This window comes from Armigeres subalbatus, chromosome 1 (assembly GCF_024139115.2).
Source record: "Armigeres subalbatus isolate Guangzhou_Male chromosome 1, GZ_Asu_2, whole genome shotgun sequence".
NCBI classification, from domain to species: Eukaryota; Metazoa; Arthropoda; class Insecta; order Diptera; family Culicidae; genus Armigeres; species Armigeres subalbatus.
The window spans coordinates 305,900,538-305,926,703 of NC_085139.1; the positions used below are offsets into that span (position 1 = coordinate 305,900,538).

Consider the following 26,166-nt stretch of genomic DNA (forward strand, 5'->3'; position numbering starts at 1 on the left):
CAACTTGACAAATATTTGTCATTATGACAAACAGTGGACTGCGGGCTTAAGAGGTGCTGGAAAAAAAATTGGAATGGAGAATATAACACTGGTCGATAAAAATATTAAAAAGACTTAGTCATTTCGTAGAAAGCTTGCAATAAGCGAGGATAAAGCAATGATAATTGTTATTCCTCCATTGCATTCATGGTTTACCCGGTGAAAAGCAATGTTTATCAATCAAGGCAATGGTAAATGTGATTTCTTCTTTAAAGGTAGGCGTTTGCTCCGAATAAGTCAATTATGCGAGACCTGCCTAGTGCCGCATGGAAGATGGTCATGCAGATCAACACGAACCTGTGGAATTGCCGATTGTACCAAGAAACATCATCCATCCCTACATCCGGGGCAACCAACTGCTGCCAAGCCAACAACTGGAGAGAGTTCCGGAGGACGGCTGAAATCGAATGCCGTTATCAACATACACCGACGAGTCCGTAATACAACTATATTCCGCATCATTCCTGTGGTGTTATATGGCAAGGGTGTTAAAATATCCACCTTTGCATTCCTGGACGAAGGTTCTTCGTCTACCCTGATAGACAAGGATCTGGCCGATCAGCTAAATCTGGAAGGGGAACTGCAATCACTGTGCTTGACCTGGACAGCGAATGTTTCCCGACATGAAGCTAATTCTCGGTTGGTCAATATGATGATCTCTGGAGCGGAAAACTGTAGAAGTTTCCCATTGACGTCCGTAAGCACTGTAAGCCAGTTGGATCTTCCTATGCAGACTCTACGGTTCGACGAATTGTCTAATCGGTACCCTTATTTGACCGGTCTACCGGTAAAAAGTTACCATGGAGCCGTTCCACGTATTTTGATTGGGCTCGATAACATCAAACTGTCCTTACCACTTAAGGTGCGCGAAGGACGTCGAAACGGACCCGTAGCAGCGAAAACACGGTTAGGATGGACTGTTTTTGGAAGTTCTGATGGTGAAAAGGCGGACTCCCTTCTCCCAGTTCTGCATATTTGCAAGAGTATGGAGACGGAAAACATACATGATCTAGTAAAAGGGTATTTCGCCGCGGAAAACCTTGGAGTAGCAGTGGCGAGCGGACCAGAAGCAGAAGAAGACAGACGAGCGAAGGAAATTCTACGACGCAGTACGGTTAAGCGAGATGACGGTCATTATGAAACCGGTTTGCTGTGGCGGTATGATACCTTCGAGTTGCCATCTAGCTATGACATGGCCGAACGCCGGTTGATCTGCCTTGAACGAAAGTTACGAAACAAGCCAGATCTAGCAGCGAGTTTGAATAAGCAAATATCCGAATACCAATTTAAAGGATATGCCCACAAAGCAACGCCTCTTGAGTTGGAACAAAGCGACCCACGCCGAACATGGTATCTTCCACTCGGAGTGGTAACGAACCCACGTAAGCCCGGAAAAGTTCGCATCATCTGGGACGCGGCTGCAAAAGTGAAGGGAGTGTCCTTGAACGAGATGCTGTTAAAGGGCCCAGATCTTCTTTCGTCGTTGCCGTCAGTATTGTGTCGATTTCGACAACGTCAGGTGGCAATAGCCGGTGACATCCGCGAAATGTACCACCAATTGAAGATTCGAAAGGAAGATCAGCAAGTCCAACGGTTTCTCTACCGAAGCGATCCATCGAAAAAGCCAGAGATATTCGTAATGGATGTAGCTACCTTCGGGTCGACCTGTTCGCCATGTGCGGCCAACTACGTGAAGAACACGAATGCAATGGAATGCAGCGATAAATTTCCAGAAGCAGCGGTAGCAGTAGTTGAAAACCACTATGTGGATGACTATTTAGACAGTCGAGATACGGAGGAAGACATGGCTAAATTGGCAGCGGACGTGCGCGAGGTTCAAAAAAAGGCTGGATTTGAACTTCGGAACTGGCGGTCCAATTCGAAGAACGTGCTGCAGTCGTTAGGAGAAGATGCACCAGATCTTAGGAAAGATTTCCATACGGATAAGGAGAGTCAAGCAGAACGAGTTCTTGGTATGGCATGGTTGCCAGAGGAAGATATTTTCGTATATATCGTGAATTTGTCAACAGAAAACGACTCCGCAATGCATAGGACACCCCTCACGAAACGAGGAATCTTGAGATTTGTCATGAGTATCTTTGATCCCCTTGGATTGATATCGAATCTGCTCATACATGGTAAAGTGTTAATACAAGACCTTTGGAGAACACAAATTAGCTGGGATGATGCGGTTCCTACGAGCATAAAGCATCGTTGGGAAAGATGGATTGAACAACTCTCCAATCTGGGCCAGATACGGATCCCTCGATGTTATTTTCCCGGATATGTTCCAGATAGCTTAAAAACCCTGCAGCTTCATGTTTTTGTGGATGCAAGCGAGTCCGCGTTTGCTTGTGTCGCATATTTTCGGATCGTTGACAAAGGACGACCAAGATGCGCTTTGATCGCCTCTAAGGCCAAAGTAGCTCCATTAAAGCCATTGTCTATCCCTAGACTAGAACTGCAAGCGGCGGTCATTGGAAGCCGATTGGCGAAATCTATAGCAGAATATCACACACTCTCCATTGGTCGTAGATACTTCTGGAGTGATTCTAAGACAGTTTTAGCTTGGATCAACTCAGATGCTCGAAAATATCGTCAGTATGTTGCGGTGCGTATTGGAGAAATATTGGACGTAACCATTCATGTGCATCATGCCAAATTGATACGTCCTTGCATCGAACCAGGTCGTTTCTCGAAGTGGGAACGAATGTTACGATCCACGGCATATGCATACTCGTTTATGGATCATTATTGCACGATTGGTAAGAAAGGGGCAGTGGCTAAATGCGAACCAAGTCCACTTGGAAGTTGTAGCGTCCCTGTCCACAGAATCTTGCAAATTAGCGTTACGTCGATTTATTGCGCGTCGAGGAGCTCCAACGGAAATCTACACCGACAACGGGACGAATTTTGTGGGCGCCAGCCGTGAATTAGTCTGCCAGATTGACACAACCAATCGAGAGTTAGCGGAAACCTTTACAAACACACACACTCGTTGGTCGTTCATTCCTCCGTCCTCTCCACATATGGGTGGCGCGTGGGAAAGGATGGTAAGAGCAGTTAAAATAGCAATGGATTCGATTAATTGCTCCCGAACGCCGTCGGAAGAAGTGTTTCACACGGTGTTATGTGAGGCAGAGTCAATGATCAACTCCAGACCGTTGATGTACGTACCGCTGGAGACTTCGGACCAGGAGGCATTGACCCCAAATCATTTTATTCTTCTGAGTTCAAACGGAGTCAAGCAGCCAGAAAAACTACCGACCACAGAAGGCGAGGCGCTAAGAAGTGGGTGGAATCTGTGTCGTCATGTTCTGGATAAATTCTGGGTTAGGTGGACTCGAGAATATCTACCTGTCATTACTCGCCGCACCAAGTGGCATGATGACGTGGAGCCTATAAAGGAAGGGGATTTGGTTCTCATCGTGGGTGAAGCAACCCGGAATCGGTGGCCTCGAGGCAAGGTTTTAACGGTCATCCCAGGAAGAGATGGTCGCATCCGACAAGCAGATGTTCAAACTGGTTCAGGAGTCCTACGCCGTCCCGTAGCAAAGCTAGCTGTTCTCCGAATTCTTCCAAGAAGTAATCCTGCAGAACCGGAGCAGTATTACGAGGAGGGGAATGTAGCGGGAGGCGTTACGAACGTAGGGCTACAGCAGAAAGGAACCACAGGGATGCCGCAGAAATGACGGATCACTTGTCAGTACGGCGCTGTCGGTGTGCGTATGATTGACAGGGAGACGTCAACGAAGAAAATAGAACAGAGCTAAAGAATAACAATACGAACGTTGATTGCGCTAAAGTTAATTAGTGAAGTTAATCAGTAAAATGTTTGATGACCTAAGCAAATAAGCTCAAATAATGATCTTAGTGAGCTAATCACGGAGTTTCGTTGTCATGCAAAATGAGAATAATGATTGTTGTATTTCTAGGTTAGGTCACATGCATAACTTGCCCTAAGATAGTATCTATTGAATTAAATTCCTGTGCAAACCTGAATTACCCCCTTAAATTAGTTAAACGGAATACGTAATTGTGAGTAGACTAAAAACTAAAGTTGAAGTTGAACTTATGACTAAGACCTTACATACTACTTAAACTAGGGCTGACTAGAAACAGATCACAGAACGGTTTATGACGTAGACTAGATACACCCAGAGTCACTGAATTGTGAGTATTGCCAAACACTTATCAATGAATTGTGAAACGAATGAATTTATTTTCCTGTATTGTTATATTTTAAAGCAGGCGCTAGCCCGGATTAAGGCAGTGGCGAATGTGCTTTTATCTTGAAAATTGACCGTTTGTCTGGATTAAGGAAAAGGCGGATCCCTTCCTTTAAAGTAGGCGCTCGCCCAGATCAAGGAATTGGCGGATGTGATTCCTTCTGTTAAAGTAGGCGCTCGCCCAGATTAAGGCAATAGTGGATGCGAAATCTTCTTGAAAAGTAGGCGCTGGCTCGGGTTGAGGCATTGGGGGATGCGAGTTCTTCTTTAAAGGTACGTGTTTGCTCGGAATATGGCAATGATTAATGTGAAAATTTCTTTAAAAGTAGGCACTTGCCCGAATTAAGTCAAGGTGAATGTGATTCGTTCTTGAAAAGTAGACGCTTGCCCAGAGTAAGGAAATGTCGAATGTGAACCCTCCTTTTTAAAATAAAGCGTTTTCCCGGATTATGGAAATGGTGGATGTTATACCTCCTTTTAAAGTAGGCGCTCGGCCCGAAAATGGCAATGGATGATGTGATACCTTCTTTAAAAGTAGGCGCTGGTCCGGATTGAGGCATTGGTGAATGTAATTTCTTCTTTAAATGTAGGCGTTTACTCGGAATAAGGCAATGGAGGATGTGATCCCTTCTTCAAAAGTGGGCGCTTGCCCGGATTAACGCAATGTGGGTTTTAACTTCTTTTTTAAAAGTAAAAAAAGTAAAAGTAAAAGTTTAAAAGTTTTCTCGCAATAAGGCAATGGTGGATGTGATCCCTTCTTGAATAGTAGACGCTTGCCCGGATTAAGGAAAAGGTGGATGTGATCTCTTCTTGAAAAGTAGACGCTTGCCCGGATTAAGGAAATGGCGGATGTGATCCCTTCTTATAAAGCAGGCGCTTGCCCGGATTCAAGCAATAGTGGATGTGATTTCTTCTTGAAAGCGAAGCGTTTGCCTGGATTATGGAAATTCTTTCTTCAAAAGTAGGCGTTTGTCCAGAATAAGGCAATGACGGATTTGACCCCTTCTTTGAAGGTGAGCGTTTGCCCAAAATTAGGCAATAGTGGATGTGATCCTTTCTTTAAAAGTAGGCGCTTGTCTGGACTAAAGTAATGGAAGTTAAGGCAATGGTGATGTACCTTCTTTAAAAGTAGCCAATTTCCCAGAATAGGACAATGGTGGATTTGATCCCTTCTTCAAAAGAAGGTGTTTGTCCGGCACCAAGCAACGGGAAATGAAATTCCTTTTTTGGAAGTTACCGTTTGTCTGAAATAAGGCATTCCACGACATTTCGGTGATATTTTTTTAAACAAGTTCCAGCGAGAAAATCTCTACATTTCGGTAGGAATATCCACAAATTGCGGCGAGAATTTCTCCAAATTCCAGAAAGAAACTCTCTAAGTTATTCTTCAAATTTCGGTGTTAAAGTTCTCTGATTAAAATGATAAATTTTCCGAATTCAGCTGAGAGTTCATATTTTCATCGTACTTGCCAAGGTCGCATTTCGTCTTATTCTTGCCGTACCAGGATTTTGTTTGTTCGTTCCACACCTCGCATGATTTTATTTAACTCAAGGCTTTCCAGCTATATCCAATTTCAAAATTACCGTTGACAGGACTGTATGACTTGGACTTAACACAAGCGACACATGTCGGTGTCCCAAATCCACTCGGAGGCCAAATCCTCTCAATATTCGTCGAATCCTTCCGCCAAACACTGCTTGACACAGTTTACAGTTCCATTTTTCCCGGTAGAGGGGATGAAGAAAAAACAACACCACCTTCGCACCGGAAAATCCTCCTCAAGGCAAAGGGTCTAATCGCATGTCATTCCGCAATCCAAACTGTTTTCGGAACGACATAATCCTTCCAACCGACAAACAGCTTTCTACCACCAAATATTGAAAGACGACGACGACGACGTCGACCGAGAGGGAGCCGCATTCCTATTCTTCCTTTCCTGGTGATATTGCTGCGCTGCTACTGTGAGCACATTCCATCGGAAAACCCTCATCGCCGCAGCACCGTCGTCAGCATTGCACAGTCATCGGAAGGGAAGGAACCCCCTCATCGGTCTCTCTCTCTCGCTTTTGCTCGCTGTGTCTCGCTCTCCCAAAGCAACCAAAGCCGGAGCCACCAGCAGCAGCAGCAATTCAATTTCCAACTTTTATCCAGTGGTGAGCCGCGCGGTGCCGGTGCTCTGGTGTCAGACTCTTGGCGCAGCAGGCGCAGAGACAGTGACGAAGCAGAACGACCCCAACGAACCGTCAGCCAGCACCCCGTGCTTATGGACTCGTCCGTGACGTTCTCGTATTACAGACGCTCACACCGACAGTGAAAAGAGGGGACCACAGATACGGTGGAATACTCTGTCGTCTTGCAGAATGTCAAGTGGGTTGCTCGAACCAGGTGGACGTGGATAATAAATCAAAATGAATAAACGACTGAATAAATAGCAAAATTTTCTGCAATTTTTATTCGTTGTATACTAAACTAAACTGATAGAGAAAAGAGAAGATTGATGAAATTACTTATTAGACAAATAGTAAGTAGTGTTTCTCAAATTTATTAAAATTTTAGTCGACGATGTGCATATGTTTTAATTATAATCAAATGAAACTTACCTCATAGAGATAAAAGTCCGATCTATGGGTGGCCTTGACGAGACTTGTGCATTTATGGTCGTCCCTATCCGACTTCGTTTATATCTTGAAGTCGGTCCATATGATTTTCTTCGTTATACGCACGGTCGTCCCGATCTCTGTTCTGTTACATAAAAGGTCGTCCCGAACCATAATTCATTTTATAGTTTAAATCCTCAGCGGTCTGAAAAAATATATACATAAAAAATTTGTGTCATTGGCAGACTTCCCTACTCGGGGAAGCGACTCCGTCAACCGATAGTGGATCGACCCTCTTGAGAGGATGTGCAGGAAGAGTTCCTCCAAAGGGGTCTTCCCATTGCGGTCGCGTCAATCCGACGGTATTTGGTTTGATGCCCCGGAAGCGACGAAGTCAGTCCAGTTGAATTGTGTGGCATCTTGAGTCTCCCTCCGACCGAGCAGCAGCATATAGGTTGACTTTCATCTGGTCCTGGTCGTCTCGTCTTTGTCGTGATGTTTGCAAATATGCTCTGGCATGGGTTGCCTGCGGTAGCATTTATTGCCGTTCTTCACGGCACACCAACACTACGCTGGAACGGTTTTCATCTCTGTTGGTAGTTTGGATTCGGTTCGGAACGGCGGAGTATGGAACCTCGATACACGTGCTGCGTTGTGTGGCAGAGCAGCGCATCATCCCTGGCACCAATACAGACACTACGGCACTGCTGTGCGGTATCAGCGCTGAACCAACACAGAGGAAAGTATGAAAACGTCGAAGAAAGAGGGCTGGTGGCGGCGGTTGGATTGAGGGTCGCTGGACGGGGGCAATGCTTGGTCGGTTCGGTTGGTTGTTGCTGCTCCGGTGAACTTTAAAAGCAGAAAATAGAGGAAAAGTAAACGAACGGAATGAATAAGACAGTAGGTGAGGATTGAATGTTCTCATTTGGGTTTGCGTTCGACCGGGGACCAATGAAGTCTCGGAGGAAGTTGGTGTTTGCTTTGGTTATATTGAATGGTGCCCCTTTGTACTTTTTTTATATATAGTTTGTCTATTTGTCTAGAAGCTATCATGCGGGCCATAAGAGAAAATAAAATTATTGACAACAAATATTTATGAGTTTAAAATTTCACGTTCGAGAAAATCTTAATTTAGACATTTATAAGAAAGTACAGAATTATTGGAGCAGCTTCGGAATGGAAATGAAATCCGAATTGTAAAAGGACTCCGTTGGGAATTCGGCATTGATTCCGTTTAGTATTCGACTCCGGAATCCGACACGGATTCCGTCGGGAATCAGATACGGATTCAGTATGGAAACTGACACGAATTCCGTCGAGAACCCAACACGGATTCAGTCAGGAATCCGACACGGATTTTGTCAGAAATCCGACATGGATTCCATCGGGAATCCGACACGGATTCCGTCGCGAATCCGACATGGATTCCATCGGGAATACGACATGGACTCCGTTGGAAATCCGACACGGACACGGTTGGGGAACCAACATGGACTCCGCTGGGAAACCGACACAGATTTTAGTCGGGACACGGATTCACGGAATTCGACATGAATTCCTCTGAGAATCTGACGCGGATTCCTTCTGGAATTCGACCGGAATTTCGTTGGGAATCTGACACAGATTTCTTTGGGAATCCGACACAGATTTCGTTGGGAATCCGACACAAATCTCTCTGGGAATCCGACACGGAATCTATTAGGAATCCAACACGGATTTCATTAGGAATCCAACTCCGATTCCCTTGGGAATCTGACATGGATTCTTTTGGGAATCCGACATGGATTCCTTTGGGAATCCGACACGGATTCCTTTGGGAATCCGACACGGATTCCTTTGGGAATCCGACACGGATTCCGTTGGGAATCCGACACAAAATTCCGTTGGGAATCCGACACAGATTCTGTTGGGAATCCGACATGGATTCCGTTGGGAATCCGACACGGATTCCGTTGGGAATCCGGCACGGACTCCGCTGGGAATCTGACACGGATTCCGCTGGAAATCTGACACGGATTCTGTTGGAAATCTGCCACGGATTCCGCTGGAAATCTGACACAGATTCACGGAATCCGACTGAAAATGCATGGGAAATCCGACTTGCATTCCGTTGGGAATTCGACAAGGATTTCGTTGGGAATTCTGCACGAAATCCGTTGGGAATCCGACACGGATTCCGTTGGGAATCCGACAAGGATTCCGTTGAGAATCCGACACGGATTCCGTTGAGAATCCGACACGGATTCCGTTGGGAATCCGACACGGATTCCGTTGAGCATCCGACACGGATTCCGTTGAGAATCCGACACGGATTCCGTTGGGAATCCGACACGATTTCCGTTGGGAATCTGACGCGAATTCCTTCTGGAATTCGACCCGGATTTCGTTGGGAATCCGACACAGATTTCTTTGGGAATCCGACACAGATTTTGTTGGGAATCCGACACAAGTCTCTCTGGGAATCCGACACGGATTCTATTAGGAATCCAACACGGATTCCATTAGGAATCCAACACGGATTTCATCAGGAATCCAACCCGGATTCCTTTGGGAATCCGACACGGATTCCGTTGAAAATCCGACACGGATTCCGTTGGGAATCTGACTAGGAATCCGACACGGATTCCGCTTGGAATCTGATACGGACTCCGCTGGGAATCCGAGACGGATTATGTTGGGGATCTGATACAGATTCACGTAATCCGACTGAAAATACGTTGGAAATCCGACTTGCATTCCGTTGGGAATTCGACAAGGATTTCGTTGGGAATTGGACACGGATTCCGACGAGAATCCGACACGGATTCCGTTGAGAATACGACACGGATTCCGTTGAGAATCCGACACGGATTCCGTTGAGAATCCGACTGGGAATCCGACACCGATTCCGCTGGGAAACTGATACGGACTCCGCTGGGAATCTGAGACGGATTATGTTGGGGATCCGACACAGATTCACGGAATCCGACTGAAAATACGTTGGAAATCCGACTTGCATTCCGTTGGGAATTCGACAAGGATTTCGTTGAGAATCCGACACGGATTCCGTTGGGAATCCGACTGGGAATCCGACACGGATTCCGCTGGGAATCTGATACGGACTCCGCTGGGAATCCGAGACGGATTATGTTGGGGATCCGACACAGATTCCGTTGAGAATCCGACACGGATTCCGCTGGGAATCTGAGAATCAGATTCACGGAATCCGACTGAAAATACGTTGGAAATCCGACTTGCATTCCGTTGGGAATTCGACAAGGATTTCGTTGGGAATTGGACACGGATTCCGACGAGAATCTGGCACGGATTCCGACGAGAATCTGACACGGATTCCGTTTGGAATCCGACATGGATTCCGTTGAGAATCCGACACGGATTCCGTTGGGAATCCGACTGGGAATCCGACACGGATTCCGCTGGGAATCTGATACGGATTCCGTTGGGAATCCGACACGGATTCCGTTGGGAATCCGAAACGGATTCCGTTGGGAATCCGACACGGATTTCGTTGGGAATCCGACACGGATTCCGTTGGGAATCCGACACGGATTCCGTTGGGAATCCGACACGGATTCCGTTGGGAATCCGATACGGATTCCGTTGGGAATCCTACACGGATTCCGTTGGGAATCCTACACGGATTCCGTTGGGAATCCTACACGGATTCCGTTGGGAATCCGACACGGATTCCGTTGGGAATCCGACACGGATTTCTTTGGGAATCCGACGAGGATTTCTTTGGCAAACCGACGAGGATTCCGTTGGAAATCTGACACGGATTCCGTTGGGATTCCGACACGGATTCCGTTGGGAATCCGACACGGATTCCGTTGGGAATCCGACACGGATTCCGTTGGGAATCCGACACGGATTCCGTTGGGAATCCGACACGGATTCCGTTGGGAATCCGACACGGATTCCGTTGAAAATCCGACACGGATTCCGTTGGGAATCCGACACGGATTCCGCTGGGAATCTGATACAGATTCCGCTGGGAATCCGAGACGGATTATGTTGGGGATCCGACACAGATTCACGGAATCCGACTGAAAATACGTTGGAAATCCGACTTGCATTCCGTTGGGAATTCGACAAGGATTTCGTTGGGAATTGGACACGGATTCCTTTGAGAATCCGACACGGATTCCTTTGAGAATCCGACACGGATTCCTTTGAGAATCCGACACGGATTCCGTTGAGAATCCGACACGGATTTCATTGAGAATCCGACACGGATTCCGTTGGGAATCCGATACGGATTCCGTTGGGAATCCGATACGGATTCCGTTGGGAATCCGATACGGATTCCGTTGGGAATCCGACACGAATTCCGTTGGGAATCCGACACGGATTCCGTTGGGAATCCGACACGGATTCCGTTGGGAATCCGACACGGATTCCGCTGGGAATCCGACACGGATTCCGTTGGGAATCCGACACGGATTCCGTTGGGAATCCGACACGGATTCCGTTGGGAATCCGACACGGATTCCGTTGGGAATCCGACACGGATTCCGTTGGGAATCCGACACGGATTCCGCTGGGAATCCGACACGGATTCCGTTGGGAATCCGACACGGATTCCGTTGGGAATCCGACACGGATTCCGTTGGGAATCCGACACGGATTCCGTTGGGAATCCGACACGGATTCCGTTGGGAATCCGACACGGATTCCGTTGGGAATCCGACACGGATTCCGTTGGGAATCCGACACGGATTCCGTTGGGAATCCGACACGGATTCCGTTGGGAATCCGACACGGATTCCGTTGGGAATCCGACACGGATTCCGTTGGGAATCCGACACGGATTCCGTTGGGTATCCGACACGGATTCCGTTGGGAATCCGACACGGATTCCGTTGGGAATCCGACACGGATTCCGTTGGGAATCCGACACGGATTCCGTTGGGAATCCGACACGGATTCCGTTGGGAATCCGACACGGATTCCGTTGGGAATCTGACACGGATTTCGTTGGGAATCCGACACGGATTCCGTTGGGAATCCGACACGGATTCCGTTGGGAATCCGACACGGATTCCGTTGGGAATCCGACACGGATTCCGTTGGGAATCCGACACGGATTCCGTTGGGAATCCGACACGGATTCCGTTGGGAATCCGACACGGATTCCGTTGGGAATCCGACACGGATTCCGTTGGGAATCCGACACGGATTCCGTTGGGAATTCGACACGGATTCCGTTGGGAATTCGACACGGATTCCGTTGGGAATCCGACACGGATTTCTTTGGGAATCCGACGAGGATTTCTTTGGCAAACCGACGAGGATTCCGTTGGAAATCCGACATGGATTCCGTTGGGAATCCGACACGGATTCCGTTGGGAATCAGATACGGATTCTGTTGGAAATCTGACACGGATTCCGTTGGGATTCCGACACGAATTCCGTTGGGAATCCGACACGGATTCCGTTAGAAATCCGACATGGATTTCTTTGGGAATCCGACGAGGATTTCTTTGGCAAACTGACGAGGATTCCGTTGGGAATCCGACACGGATTCCGTTGGGAATCCGACATGGATTACGTTGAGAATCAGACACGGATTCCGATGGAAATCCGAGTTGTTTTTTTTTTTGGGAATCCGACGAGGATTTCTTTGGCAAACCTACGAGGATTCCGTTGGAAATCCGACACGGATTCCGGTTGGAATCCGACACGGATTCCTGTAGGTATTCGACACGGATTTCGGTAGGAATCCGACTCGGATTCCGTTGAGAATCCGACACGGATTCCGTTGAGAATCCGACACGGTTTTCGGTGGAAATCCGACACGGATTCCTTTGGGAATCCGTCGCGGACTCCGGTGGAAATTCGACTCGGATTCCGAATTCGTTTGGGAATCCGATATGGATTTCGTTCAAAATGCCGATTGGATTGGATAGCGTTAGCATTAGCATTGTTACGGTGTAATTCGTAGATTGGACACTATGGTGATACTCATTTTTTACTTTTGAGATCCTTATCTAGAATGCTATCAGATGTCAAGAAGGGGAGTGGTCCTTGATTCCTGTTTTAAACAAAAATAACAAAAGTATGAGTTAAGAAAATTATTTTGAGCTTTTTAGTGGAATGTCTTTACTTGTCATAAGACGAGTTTGTACAATCCCATTGAATTCCACCACTTAATTGTATCTTGACAGATACGTATTTCGACCTCAACAGTAAGGCCTCCTTCAGTGTCTCGTACTTGACTCGACAGAGATACAATTAAGTGGTGGAATTCAATGGGAATGTACAAACTCGTCTTATGACAAGAAAAGTATGAGGATTACAACTCATGGCCACGCCCATCGTCACCATAACTAGGGAGAGGACGGAAGTGTTGATGTGGTATTTACTTAACGAGAGGCCAGCGACTTAGCGACACCCTCATAAGTACCACTGAGTTGGATAATGAGGAAGGTATTCGTTGGGTCAGGATTTGCCTGTAGTTGGCAATGTAACCGTGGTAGATCTTACCCCGTAACGCACCACGTAAAGGTGTCTACAGAGTATAGTTCGTTAGATAAAATGTTTTCATCCACTAACCACATACCACCTTATAAGGTTGTAGAAGGCATCCTTGTTTTTTCCTTAAGTAATTTTGAAGTTTTTGAATTGATTACATATTCGTTATTTCTGCTTAATTATATGTAGAATGATTCGATGCTGTATAATTGTGTGATTGTCCAAATCCGAGTCATCAAAAAATAAACTACACCAAAGATATTAAGAAATACGGAATACCATCCTTGTCCATTTCTCGAAATCTGAGAATCCTCGCAAAATAATAAGTAAACGATGATTGATTCGGGCATCATTAAATGCCAGAAGCCATCCTGGTCCACCACTGGTGGTGACTAATTGCGTCGCTTTATCCTCCCGAGAAAACCACTAACAAAGTCTGCCGGAAATGTCACGTTTGCAACCTGTTTGGAGGAGGCTGCAAACATCACATTTCCCAGCAGCAACGGTTTATTCGGGGCTTCGCCTTGCGCCCGGCGAAACCTGCTGACAAATATCCTCCCATTTGTATGGCTCCCGTTTGTTCCGCAGGTTTCGCTCATTTGCCAACACTAGGTACTAACGCGCAAGCTTCGCTCCTCCGTATACGAGTGTGTCAGCCTTTCGCTTCGCCGTCGCTTCTTCCGTGTCACAAATGGCACTCCTCTCGAAGCTCGGACCACGACGTCAAAGTCAAAGTTGGCAAAGATTACATCGCGTTGAGATTTTTTTCCGGTTTCATTCCTCCGCCTTCCTTCTTGTTGTCCAATGCTGATACTTGTGGGAATGAAAAACACGTACGCCAAACCCGTTACATTCGAAGAGTTTATTAACATGTCATTCCCGTTGTTGTAACACATGAAGAACGGAGATCGGTTGAAACAACTTTATCGCTCCCATCGCCGCCGCTACCCACCACAACAGCAGTCGTCATCATCATCATCGTCGTCGTCGTCGATGCCTTTCTCATCACCTCATTTGCGATGAAGACTACGACGACGTCGTCGTCTTCGAACGAAGCAGGCGGTTGTTGAAACGACAATGAAGGCAATTGTTTGTTTGTTTGTTTACTTGTTTAGTCGTTTGTCTGTCCGTTGGCGTATGTTTTCTCAATTTTCATCTCACTGATGCTGCTGACACGCTGACGTTGATTTGCTGCGCTGCTGCGCGATTCGTGACTCAACGATGAAATGTGATCTTTCACTCTCGATTGATGGCATATAGATGGTGGAATCCACTCGAGGGAAGTTGGATAAGAGTCAACAATTCACTCTTGAATAACCACCGTGTGTCGGCTGATGGGTTGGGGGATGATGAGATGAATCAGAAAAGTGTCATTTGATTGACTTGGTTGGATACAGCTTGATGCTTATGGCGAGAACAATCACATGTGTTTCAAAATATGATTAGAAAATCGAATATGAATATTTGAAATTTTTGATTTCGAAAAATATTAAAACAAAATCAGAAATAAAGAAAACTACAATAAAACAAAAATATGCCAAATTATAAATTGAAAGAGGTAAAATCTGCCCGAGAAAAACAAAAAAAAAATAGAAAAAAATAAAGTTTATGAAACAAAAATTTAATAGAACTGAAAATAGAAGTAATAAAGGATATTTTTGATTTTAATATGACAGAGTGAAATAAATGTGAAAGAAATCATATAAATGAAAAACAACATAAAATAAAATGATGATATAATTTGCAAAGTAAGGGCCACCAAAGGAAAAAAACATTCTTCAGTGCTTGTTCTGTGTCGCCGAGAAAAAAACACTGGGTCTTATTCAAAATATAACAAAGGGCGAAACTTGACCGAAAAGTAAAAATCCCAACCACTCAAACAGTTTTCGGGGGCAATTTTCCGTTCAAAGCACCAAACCGAACATTCCAAGCAGCAATTGCTCAGTGCTCTCACCAGCAAAGCCGTTCTCGGTTCTGTCGTCACACCGCTTTTGTTCGACATCCCAGTTGTGTAGGTACGATCCAATCGAAACAAAAGCCACAACCATTGCTATATAGCCTGTTGGTCCGTCAATCTACCCGAAAGGGCACAAAAGTGGTTGCTCTTGAGCCTGCTAATTAGCAGCTCAGCCTAAACTGAAGTCGTCACCGCACGGTGAACTTACGGTTCGCTGCCATTGATGGTGAGCCTTTTGGTTTACGGATGAATTTTGTGTTTTTGTTGGGCAGGAGAATCATTGCCATGTGAAACGGGGGAAATTGTTTCTTAAAAACTAAATTTGGCATCTGTTAAACAAACTGCATCGGTAGAAACAAACCTAAAGTAATGCATTTGAGGAAAGATTTTTTAAATACATTATTTACGAGAGTGTCAACATCCCTTCGTCACGCTTTTGTATTCCTCATTTAGTTTAATTTATTGAAACAATTTCAAAAAATTAACACTACTTCTTTCGAACACATGCTACAGATTTACGAAACTGGTTTATTTTTTTTTCAAATTTAGTCAATTTCTTTTTATATTGTCAAACCAAGAACTATTTAGATTCTCTTAAATTTTCTCGGAATGCTAGAGTAACATTATTTGATTATTGGGTAAACTTTGTAACAAATGCAAGGGTACTATTTATAAATGCAATTGTTTTCAATATGCTAAAGGAAAGCATCTCAAATTAGTTCTTGTAATGCAATTTATTTGGATATGAATATTATAATTCGGAGTGCCGTACTTTTTTATATTTTTGAATATTTTAGAGTATCTAATAGGGGAATTAAACAGGGACATTGATACGTTTCAAAAAGAAATGTGTAATGTTTTCAACATAACCGCGAGTTTACGTAGGACTTGTATAAACGTAACGTATTTACATTTAACTTCTAACTTTTGTATCTATGGAATTTGATTATAGGTATTGATATTGGAAACGACAACTTCCATGATGTGTAGAATTAGTAGCAATATGTTTATTCAAAACTTCTGGAAATAAAACTAATAATTAAATATATAATTAGAATTGCTTTGTTGCTAACTATTAAGCCCTCATTTACTCAAGCAAATGTAGGGCATTTATAAATTTCTTATTGATGATACATAGTAATTGAAGTTTGAAAATTCTATTTATGAAATTTTCAGACTTGGGCAAAATGTGCTATCTTAGGGGAACTGTCCCAAACAAAGAAGTACAGCATCAATTTGTTTTGATTCCAAACTCCGAGTCTACGTCAAGTTTAATAATACAATTTCTTGGAAAATGTAAAACAGGGAATAAGATAAAGTTTATTTAAATATTCTTCTGGAAATTATTTAACGCGGACTTTTATAAAACATTTACATGTAATACAGCGAAATTTTCTAATCTAAAATGGATATTAACACTATTGCTGATTATGCATATTTAATTGCTAATGCCTTCTGCAAATAAATGAAAGTACCCACTCAACACAAAATCGTATATGATGAAACATAAGATGCTAAAGTGGAGGCGATATACGTACATATTGTATGGGGAACTACCTATATGGCCTCCACTTTAGCATCTTATGTGACATCATATACGATCTTGTTTTGACTGGGTAATTATTTTAATCAAATTTTTAGCTTCATCAACTACACGTTGATTTGTTTTGCTGGGGAATCATAACCATGTTTTAATGTACGTGTCGTTTAGTACCAAGCACAACTTAACATATAGTCAGTCATATGACATGACTCGTACCCATCCCGGGATCATGTGGATTATGAAACCAATCACCTGAACGAGCAGAACAAATCTCTCTAATTTTATTTTTCTTCATCCACCACCGCTGCCCTCGTTGCCTCAGCCATCATCGGCCTCTAGTCGTGAACTCCGAGCGATGCGATGGGCGATTGCATCCATCGCAACCGACACCACTGCATCCGACCATCATCAAGCACAGAATGACAAAAAAATGCGCCCACTTCTTTCATGCATATTCGCTGATCGACCGGCAGTTCTACCGCTGGTGACTGCATGCTGTCGCTGTGTAGGTAAACACAGCGAACGAACGAACGAAACGAAAAATGCGCGAGCAAAAAGCACGTCAGTACGCGCTGCTGTCACAAATTGTAATGACTAGCACACGGCAGGCACTGCTTCTTTTATACACAAAGAAAATCTTCCAGTGGACTCGAAGGCCCGTAACATATTGCATTCTGATGTCCGTGTTAGGAATTCACGGGATTGGTTACATATGAAATTTTTACTAGCTTTGACAAGAATTGAAATTTTCAATAGCTTATCGTTAATAATCTTAATTTTCAATGAAATAGGCAAAATAATGGAGAGTGTCTGAGTCGATTGATATATAAATCTTAAAAATCCGTCGAAAGATAAGGTCGCTAGTAACGTTCAAAATCTTCCCTTCCAGCGTAACGCTCTCGATTTCCAAAAATCTAAATGACACCCAGTATAGTAAAGAAAGACGTAAGTCCTACGTCAAAACTTATGTATAAGAGTCATGTTGTCTAAGTCAAGGTTACCCAATACGTCTTTAACATTTCCCTTCTATGGTTTTCTTTCGGCTCGGAGGGATGTACATAACTCGAACCAGGCAACTTCGTATTCGGGGCATTCCCAGACAACGTGGTTGATGTCTTGCTGCAACTGCAACGATTGCTGTCAGCGAGCCCTATTCGATAGGAATGCGCGTTTAGTGAGATCTTAATAAAACCTCGGCAAAGGTCCAACCTCTTGAACCAGGGTTTCTTTGATACCTGAGGGCTGAGGAAAAACAGAATGTAACCATCTACCCAAATGTTCTTCATCTTATTCTCTACACCCACTTTCATTGGAGCAATGCCTCGAGCGATTTTCCTACCCCAAGTTCGAGTGGCTTCCCAAGGCACCAAAAGTTTAGATTACACTTGAGGATTGAAATAAGAAGTTCTCATTTGGTTCGAATATAGCTTCATTGTTCATAAACCGAACTTAACTCTCATTTGATACTTTTAATGATCTTGAAAGTTCAAAAAAGTAGCTTATTCCTATCTATTTGAACTTTAAAGTTCACGTCATGCTACTAAAATGATTGTTTCGATCTTCTAACAAGAAGTTCGCTTCAAGTAGCTACGGCTCGCATTGTTTATTTCACCTTTTAACAATATTCAACATTGTATATGTACAGCACTTATGATTGTCTGTTAGGATTGCATACACCACAGTTGTCAGCACAAAAATTTAAAATATTTTGAAGTACTTTTTTCACCTTACAAGTACAAACAAAAGTTCAAAATAATACTTCGTACGAACTTGAGAAAAGGCACAAAAACAAAACAAAGTTAAACGTCAAACTGTTCACAGTCGCTGATCCGGTTCACATGAACTTTTATAAACTTTAAAGTTCAGAATCAAGTTCCATACAACTTTTTTGTAAACTTTCGAATTCAGAATCAGTGTCATAAACTAACATAAATAACGCAATTAGAGCCACTTTGACATTATACGAACTTTCTAGTTCACATTTTATCCTAAATAAACTTGTGGTGTACTTTGATACAAGTGTCATATATGAAATCAAATCATGACGTATAATTTACACGTCAGTCGTATGGAGCAGTGGTACGCACCCCGGATTATAAGAGGAGGACTAGAGTTCAATACTTGTAGTAGGCACATCGTCACATGTTTAAGATTTCTTGATTTCTTGCAATGCTCCTAGATCGCCAGCCCCTGTTCCTTAAACAATAAAGAACGGGGCTTAAACATCAGCCCTGGGGATCCATGTAACTAATTCTAGAAGTTGATGAGTTTTCATGAGAAAAGCTCATATGCCCAGTGGTTTTAAAATGATTTTAAGGCACTATTGCAAAGAGATGTTTCTCAGACAAGTTGCACAAAAAAAAAATCATTTTATCGGCGATCCGGTTAGGATTCCATTTAAAATCCGGTTGGGATTCAATTTGAAATCCGGTTGGGATTCCATCCGGAATCCGGTTCGAATTCCATACGTAATCCAATTGGGATTCCATACGTAATCCAATTGGGATTCCATTCGGAATCCGGCTAGGATTCCATCCGGAATCCGGTTAGGATTCCATCCGGAATCCGGTTAGGATTCCATCCGGAATCCGGTTGGGATTCCATCCGGAATCCGGTTGGGATTCCATCCGGAATCCGGTTGGGATTCCATCCGGAATCCGGTTGGGATTCCATCCGGAATCCGGTTGGGATTCCATCCGGAATCCGGTTGGGATTCCATCCGGAATCCGGTTGGGATTCCATCCGGAATCCGGTTGGGATTCCATCCGGAATCCGGTTAGGATTCCATCCGGAATCCGGTTAGGATTCCATCCGGAATCCGGTTAGGATTCCATCCGGAATCCGGTTAGGATTCCATCCGTAATCAGGCTAGGATTCCATCCGGAATCCGGCTAGGATTCCATCCGGAATCCGGCTAGGATTCCATCCGGAATCCGGCTAGGATTCCATCCGGAATCCGGCTAGAATTCTATCCGGAATCTGGTTGTGATTCCATCCGGAATCCGGCTAGGATTCCATCCGGAATCCAGCTAGGATTCCATCCGTAATCCGGCTGATATTCGATCCGGCATCCGGGTAGGATTCCATCCGGAATCTCGGCTAGGATTCCATCCGGAAACTCGGCTAAGATTCCATCCGGATTCCGGCTAGAATTCCATCCGGGAAAATCGGCTATGATTCCATCCGGAAAAATCGGCTATGTTTCCATCCGGAATCCGGCTATGATTCCATCCGGAATCCGGTTGGGATTCCATCCGGAGTCCGGTTGGGATTCCATCCGGAGTCCGGTTGGGATTCCATCCGGAATCCGGTTGGGATTCAGTCCAGAATTCGGTTGGGATTCCATCCAGAATCCGGTTGGGATTCCATCCGGAATCCGAATGGGATTCCATCCGGAATCCGGTTGGGATTCCACCCGGAATCCGGTTGGGATTCAGTCCAGAATTCGTTTGGGATTCCATCCAGAATCTGGTTGGGATTCCATCCGGAGTCCGGTTGGGATTCCACCGGAATCCGGGTTGGGATTCAGTCCAGAATTCGTTTGGGATTCCATCCAGAATCCGGTTGGGATTCCATCCGGAGTCCGGTTGGGATTCCACCCGGAATCCGGTTGGGATTCAGTCCAGAATTCGGTTGGGATTCCATCCAGAATCCGGTTGGGATTCCATCCGGAGTCCGGTTGGGATTCCACCCGGAATCCGGTTGGGATTCAGTCCAAAATTCGTTTGGGATTCCATCCAGAATCTGGTTGGGATTCCATCCGGAATCCGGTTGGTATTCCATCCGGAATCCGGTTGGTATTCCATCCGGAATCCGGTTGGGATTCCATCCAGAATCCGGTTGGGATTCCATCCACAATCCGGTTAGGATTCCATCCGGAATCCGGTAAGGATTCCATCCGGAATCCGGTAAGGATTCCATCCGGAATCCGGTTAGGATTCCATCCGGAATCCGGTTAGGATTCCATCCGGAGTCCGGTTAGGATTCCATCCGGAGTCCGGTTAGATTCCATCCGAATCCGGTTAGGATTCCATCCGAATCCGGTTAGATTCCATCCGAATCCGGTTAGGATTCCATCCGAATCCGGTTAGGATTCCATCCGAATCCGGTTAGGATTCCATCTGAATCTGGTTAGGAATCCATCCTGAATCCGGTTAGGATTCCATCCGGAATCCGGTTAGGATTTCATACGGAATCCGGTTAGGATTCCATCCCGAATCCGGTTAGGATTCCATCCCGAATCCGGTTAGGATTCCATTCCGAATACGGTTAGGATTCCATTCCGAATACGGTTAGGATTCCATCCCGAATCCGGTTAGGATTCCATCCCAAATCCGGTTAGGATTCCATCCCGAATCCGATTAGGATTCCATCCGGAATGCGATTAGGATTCCATCCCGAATCCGGTTAGGATTCCATCCCGAATCCGGTTAGGATTCCTTCGCAAATCCGATTAGGATTCCATCCGGAATCCGGTTAGGATTCCATCCGGAATCCGGTTAGGATTCCATCCGGAATCCGGACAGGATCCGGACAGGATTCCATCCGGAGTCCGGACAGGATTCCATCCGGAGTCCGGACAGGATTCCATCCGGAGTCCGGACAGGATTCCATCCGGAGTCCGGACAGGATTCCATCCGGAGTCCGGACAGGATTCCATTCGGAGAATCCGGACAGGATTCCATCCGGAGTCGGACAGGATTTCATTCGAGTCCGGACAGGATTCCATCCGGAATCCGGACAGGATTCCATCCGGAATCCGGACAGGATTCCATCCGGAATCCGGACAGGATTCCATCCGGAGTCCGGACGGGATTCCATCCGGAGTCCGGACGGGATTCCATCCGGAGTCCGGACGGGATTCCATCCGGAGTCCGGACGGGATTCCATTCGGAGTCCGGACAGGATTCCATCCGGAGTCCGGACAGGATTCCATCCGGAGTCCGGACAGGATTTCATTCGGAGTCCGGACAGGATTCCATCCGGAGTCCGGACAGGATTCCATCCGGAGTCCAGACAGGATTTCATCCGGAGTCCGGACAGGATTTCATTCGGAGTCCGGACAGGATTCCATCCGGAGTCCGGACAGGATTACATCCGGAGTCCGGACAGGATTCCATCCGGAGTCCGGACAGGATTCCATCCGGAGTCCGGACAGGATTCCATCCGGAGTCCGGACAGGATTCCATCCGGAGTCCGGACAGGATTTCATCCGGAGTCCGGACAGGATTTCATTCGGAGTCCGGACAGGATTCCATCCGGAGTCCAGACAGGATTCCATCCGGAGTCCGGACAGGATTCCATCCGGAGTCCGGACAGGATTCCATCCGGAGTCCGGACAGGATTCCATCCGGAGTCCGGACAGGATTCCATCCGGAGTCCGGACAGGATTCCATCCGGAATCCGGACAGGATTCCATCCGGCATCCGGACATCTCTATTCTCACTCTTATTTCACACTCTTGACTTCTTTTTCCTCCCATATGATTTCTCCTTTCTAGATTCTCACATTTCACTTTTTGTGTGTCACTTTTTTCTTATAACATCCCATTTCTCCCTTATGGCAACATACTTTTCGCATTTTCCTTCTTGCTTCTCACCCTCCACTTTCATTTCTCAATAGTCTTGCTTCTCACTTTTTATTTCCCTCATCGCAAATCTAATTTCTCACATCTCGCGTCACTCTCTTTTCACTTCCTACTATTTACTATCTTCACAATTCTTAGTATACAATTCCCGATTCTAATTTTTTGTTTAACTTGTTTAAAGTTTTTTTTTTTCATAATTGTAATAACACTATTCTACATTCTAACTGCTTTCTTCTGATTTCTTTTGTCTCACAGTATTAGCGATTTTATATCTTTTTATAGATTTTTTTACTAATTCTGAGCACTAATACTGATTGCCTTCCTATTCTTAAAATCGCAAACCCCACTCAAAAGTGGCCTTTTGTTTGTCACCAAAACTGATGCCGGTGAAATCCAGTCTTTGCTATTGTTCCGGCGTTCGTTTAGATATTGTCGTCGTCGTGGTCGCCTCAGTCGTCGTAATTAAAGCCGCGAGGGATTGTTCCCAACTTCTGCTTGTTTATTAAAACGACGATAGCCAAAACTGCTGATAAGATAATGCCCCCTCGTGTATCGTCTTTTGTACCAATGTCGACGGCGAAGACGACGACGACTTGTGAACAAATCACAGACCGAACCGGTTCGGGTCGGCTTTCCCGAAATATAAAGCGCGACAAATAACGCTGATTCAGCTGATCACGATTATGATGGCCGAACGATTGAGCAATCAAGTCCGGAGGGTATCGCGCTCGGAAGAACCCCGCGAATCGATGCAGAGACGGTGATGGGGCGGGCGGCCGCGGGCGGGGCTCTCAATATTGACAGAGGTAATAATAAGCTGCCCCCGTGTCAAGTGTCCCCGCCTGTAGGAGTGTCTGTGCGGCTGCGGCAAGATTGGCGATAGGTAAATTAGACATTAGCGGGGCCGATTGTGACAAGTGGGGCTCCTGTGATAGATTGGATTTGAGGGGCGCAGATAAGGCGAACCGGTTGGTGGTTTCCAGTCTGTGATTTGTTCAGAGCTGCGGATCGGACAGGGACGCCTGTTACACGAAAATTTGGTTCAAAATTCAGTTGAATATTTTTGGGAATAAGGATATTCGACATATTCGGATCAAAATATATCAAAATATTTATATGCCTTAATTTAGGAATAAAAATCAAATTAAATATGTAGATTATTTAGCATTCTTGTATTAACGAGTCACTATTGAAATCATTCTTCTAAAATAGATGAGCAACGATTGGTTCTGGACAATCTTCTCATTATCACTTCTGTATGGGATCGAACTAAAAAAAACAGATGTGAATTTGTTATATAATGAAGGGGAAAAAATCCATGATCACTTTGGCTGTCACAATTCACACAATTTGTTCCAATCAAAGACAGGGACGACCGATTAGAATCTTATTTCGCCTCCATCAGTAAACTCCAAAGCGGAGTAGCTCAAGACGATCACCGCATAATCAAAAGATAATTTAAAACATCTTTGAATGTTTCATGATGTTTTAAAGAAGCAATGGACACGAATCATTACTATAGAGCAATTTATTTTTATTTTATTTTTTAATCGTCGAATATTTCCATATTTTTAGCGGACTGGGACAACCGTTTTCGTTACCAGATCGCTAGCCACTACAAACTATTCCAACAAATTATTAGTTCCATTTCGCCGAGAACGATGCGAATAGCAGCCAGCAAATGTGGGAACTAATTTAAATTAAATTAATTGCATGATATGAATAATTAAATTTCTTCTAAACGGTCCACAGCTGCTGCTGCCGCAGCCGCCGCCATAATTTGCTCCGTTTTACAGAGCGCTGATGGAGAGCGCAACCGTCTGTCCGCCGGACTGAGACTCTGGACTGCCCGAACGAAACGAATAAACGATCAATGAATGGTTTCCAAACGTGCGCGCGGCGGCACAAAGCGTTCCGGGACGGGGAGCAGTGCAAAATTATGTTATTAAATTAATGTTCGCTCGGAAATAATGGTGCGCATTCGAAAATGCTCCTTTTATCAGCGAGCAGCAGTAACGCCCCGGATGAAATCCGCACACTCTCGCAACCACTCACACACGGCGGCGGTGGGCCCAGTGTGGTGCGGTTGGAAAAATAATGTGAGCGGTGGAAATTAAATTTGAAACCGTTTCATTGGCGGCGAAGCACGCGAGAGAAAGAGTGTTTGGAATTATGCACAATTACACATGATTAAGCATTTGGCCGCTAATTTGTTGCGGTTTTTTTGTGTTTGGTTCGGTTCGTGGGAATGCGGAGATCGATGTCACCAAGCATCGCTTGACCAACGCTTTTAATTGAAAATTTTCAAATTCATTTTTATCCCATTATTTTTAATTTTACGAGTTGTGTCCCATTTTTGAGAATATTTGTAAACTTTTGAAACAAAGTCTCTTTCGTTTATTTAGATTTTCTGTGTACAAAATAATTAGAAAAAATTCCACAATAGACCCCCAACAAAGTCTGTCTGTTTTCCAAACTCGTAAAACTTCCAAAGCACTCCGCTTCCAGAACATTGCTTCCAATTATGTTCCCTGCGAACGAATACAACCATCGCCGTCGTCGGTGTCACCAAGATGGCATTTGCTACTTAACTACTGCCACGCCAGTCAGTTGCCAGTCTCCGGCTCCATATTTTAATTATTATTATTACATCAAACATGTCGTATTACGTCGTTTGCGTTCCGTTGGCGTTGCATTCGATGTGACTCAAGCGCGAACAGCATGTCAACCTGCCAACAACCTCCGCATTGGAAGGAAGAATCTCGCTTCTCGTAGTCGTCGCCGTCATCGTCGCCGTCGTCGGTCGATAATGAGCTCTTCACGTGTTGACTTGGTTCCGCGGGGAGGCGCGGTGAGATATAGAAGTTGGATGAGTTTGTAAGAGAGGGCACATTAGGGAAGAATTTATGACACTTTGGGATGTGTTGGGGAAAGTTGCTCTGTTTCGTCGTTATTTGTTTATCGTTTTGTTGTTGGAAGTGATTTGAAAAGTTGGTATGCACATAAACATGTTGACGGGATCAGATTGAAGAGGAACCGCTATGTGTTGGGGTGGTCTTGTAATTGATGTCGAGCGCTTTCGTAATTTATGACGGTTGAAGGTATTTAATTAACGAGATCAAAATATCAATTGAAATGTTTTATGAAACAATTTGCAATGCAGGGTCAACAATTATAAACCAGTCTAAAGAAGCAACCGTTCGCTGACGGGCAAACCTTAGATTTTTTTTTTGTGACGAATGATGGGTCCATTAAGCACTCAAGGATTTTTAGTGGAATTTCCTCTCTAGCATATATTAATTATTGGTTTAGAAATAAATGAAAATCATCCAAACATTAATATTCACTAACATTCGATTATTTTCTTTTTATTTGCAGGTACGTATCTGAACCAGTATTTCGGCTGAGTAAAACCATTTCAAATGCGTAAGATTCTATTTACAAACATATTTTTAACCAACTTAAAATTTCGATCCTTTCGATCCATAATTTCACCATTCACCATACGGGTGTCCTACCAATGCAGAGGAAGAAACTTTTGTTCGACTACGCAAAACTGTGCTCCTGTATGCGTTGTCCCACTCGCAACATTGTGATCCATTCGACCCACAACTTCACAATTCTTCTTGCGGGTGGCCCACCAACGCAGACGAAGAAACTCTTATATGCAAGCGTCCCACTACGCAAAATTGTGATCCATCTGATCCACAAATTCAACATTCTCCATGCAGGCGTTCCA

General features: G+C 44.7%; 1 protein-coding gene and 1 long non-coding RNA gene across 12 annotated transcripts in view; both read left to right on the forward strand.

Annotated features, from left to right (window-relative positions):
* LOC134207876 (mucin-2) overlaps nucleotides 1-26,166 on the forward strand; it is a 600,615-nt gene that overhangs the window by 50,258 nt on the left and 524,191 nt on the right. The gene's annotated exons all lie outside the window — the stretch shown is intronic.
* LOC134217351 (uncharacterized) lies at nucleotides 3,697-4,196 on the forward strand. The gene is made up of 3 exons (XR_009981009.1): nucleotides 3,697-3,912; nucleotides 3,975-4,077; nucleotides 4,146-4,196. It is a non-coding gene; the product is annotated as an uncharacterized LOC134217351 (long non-coding RNA).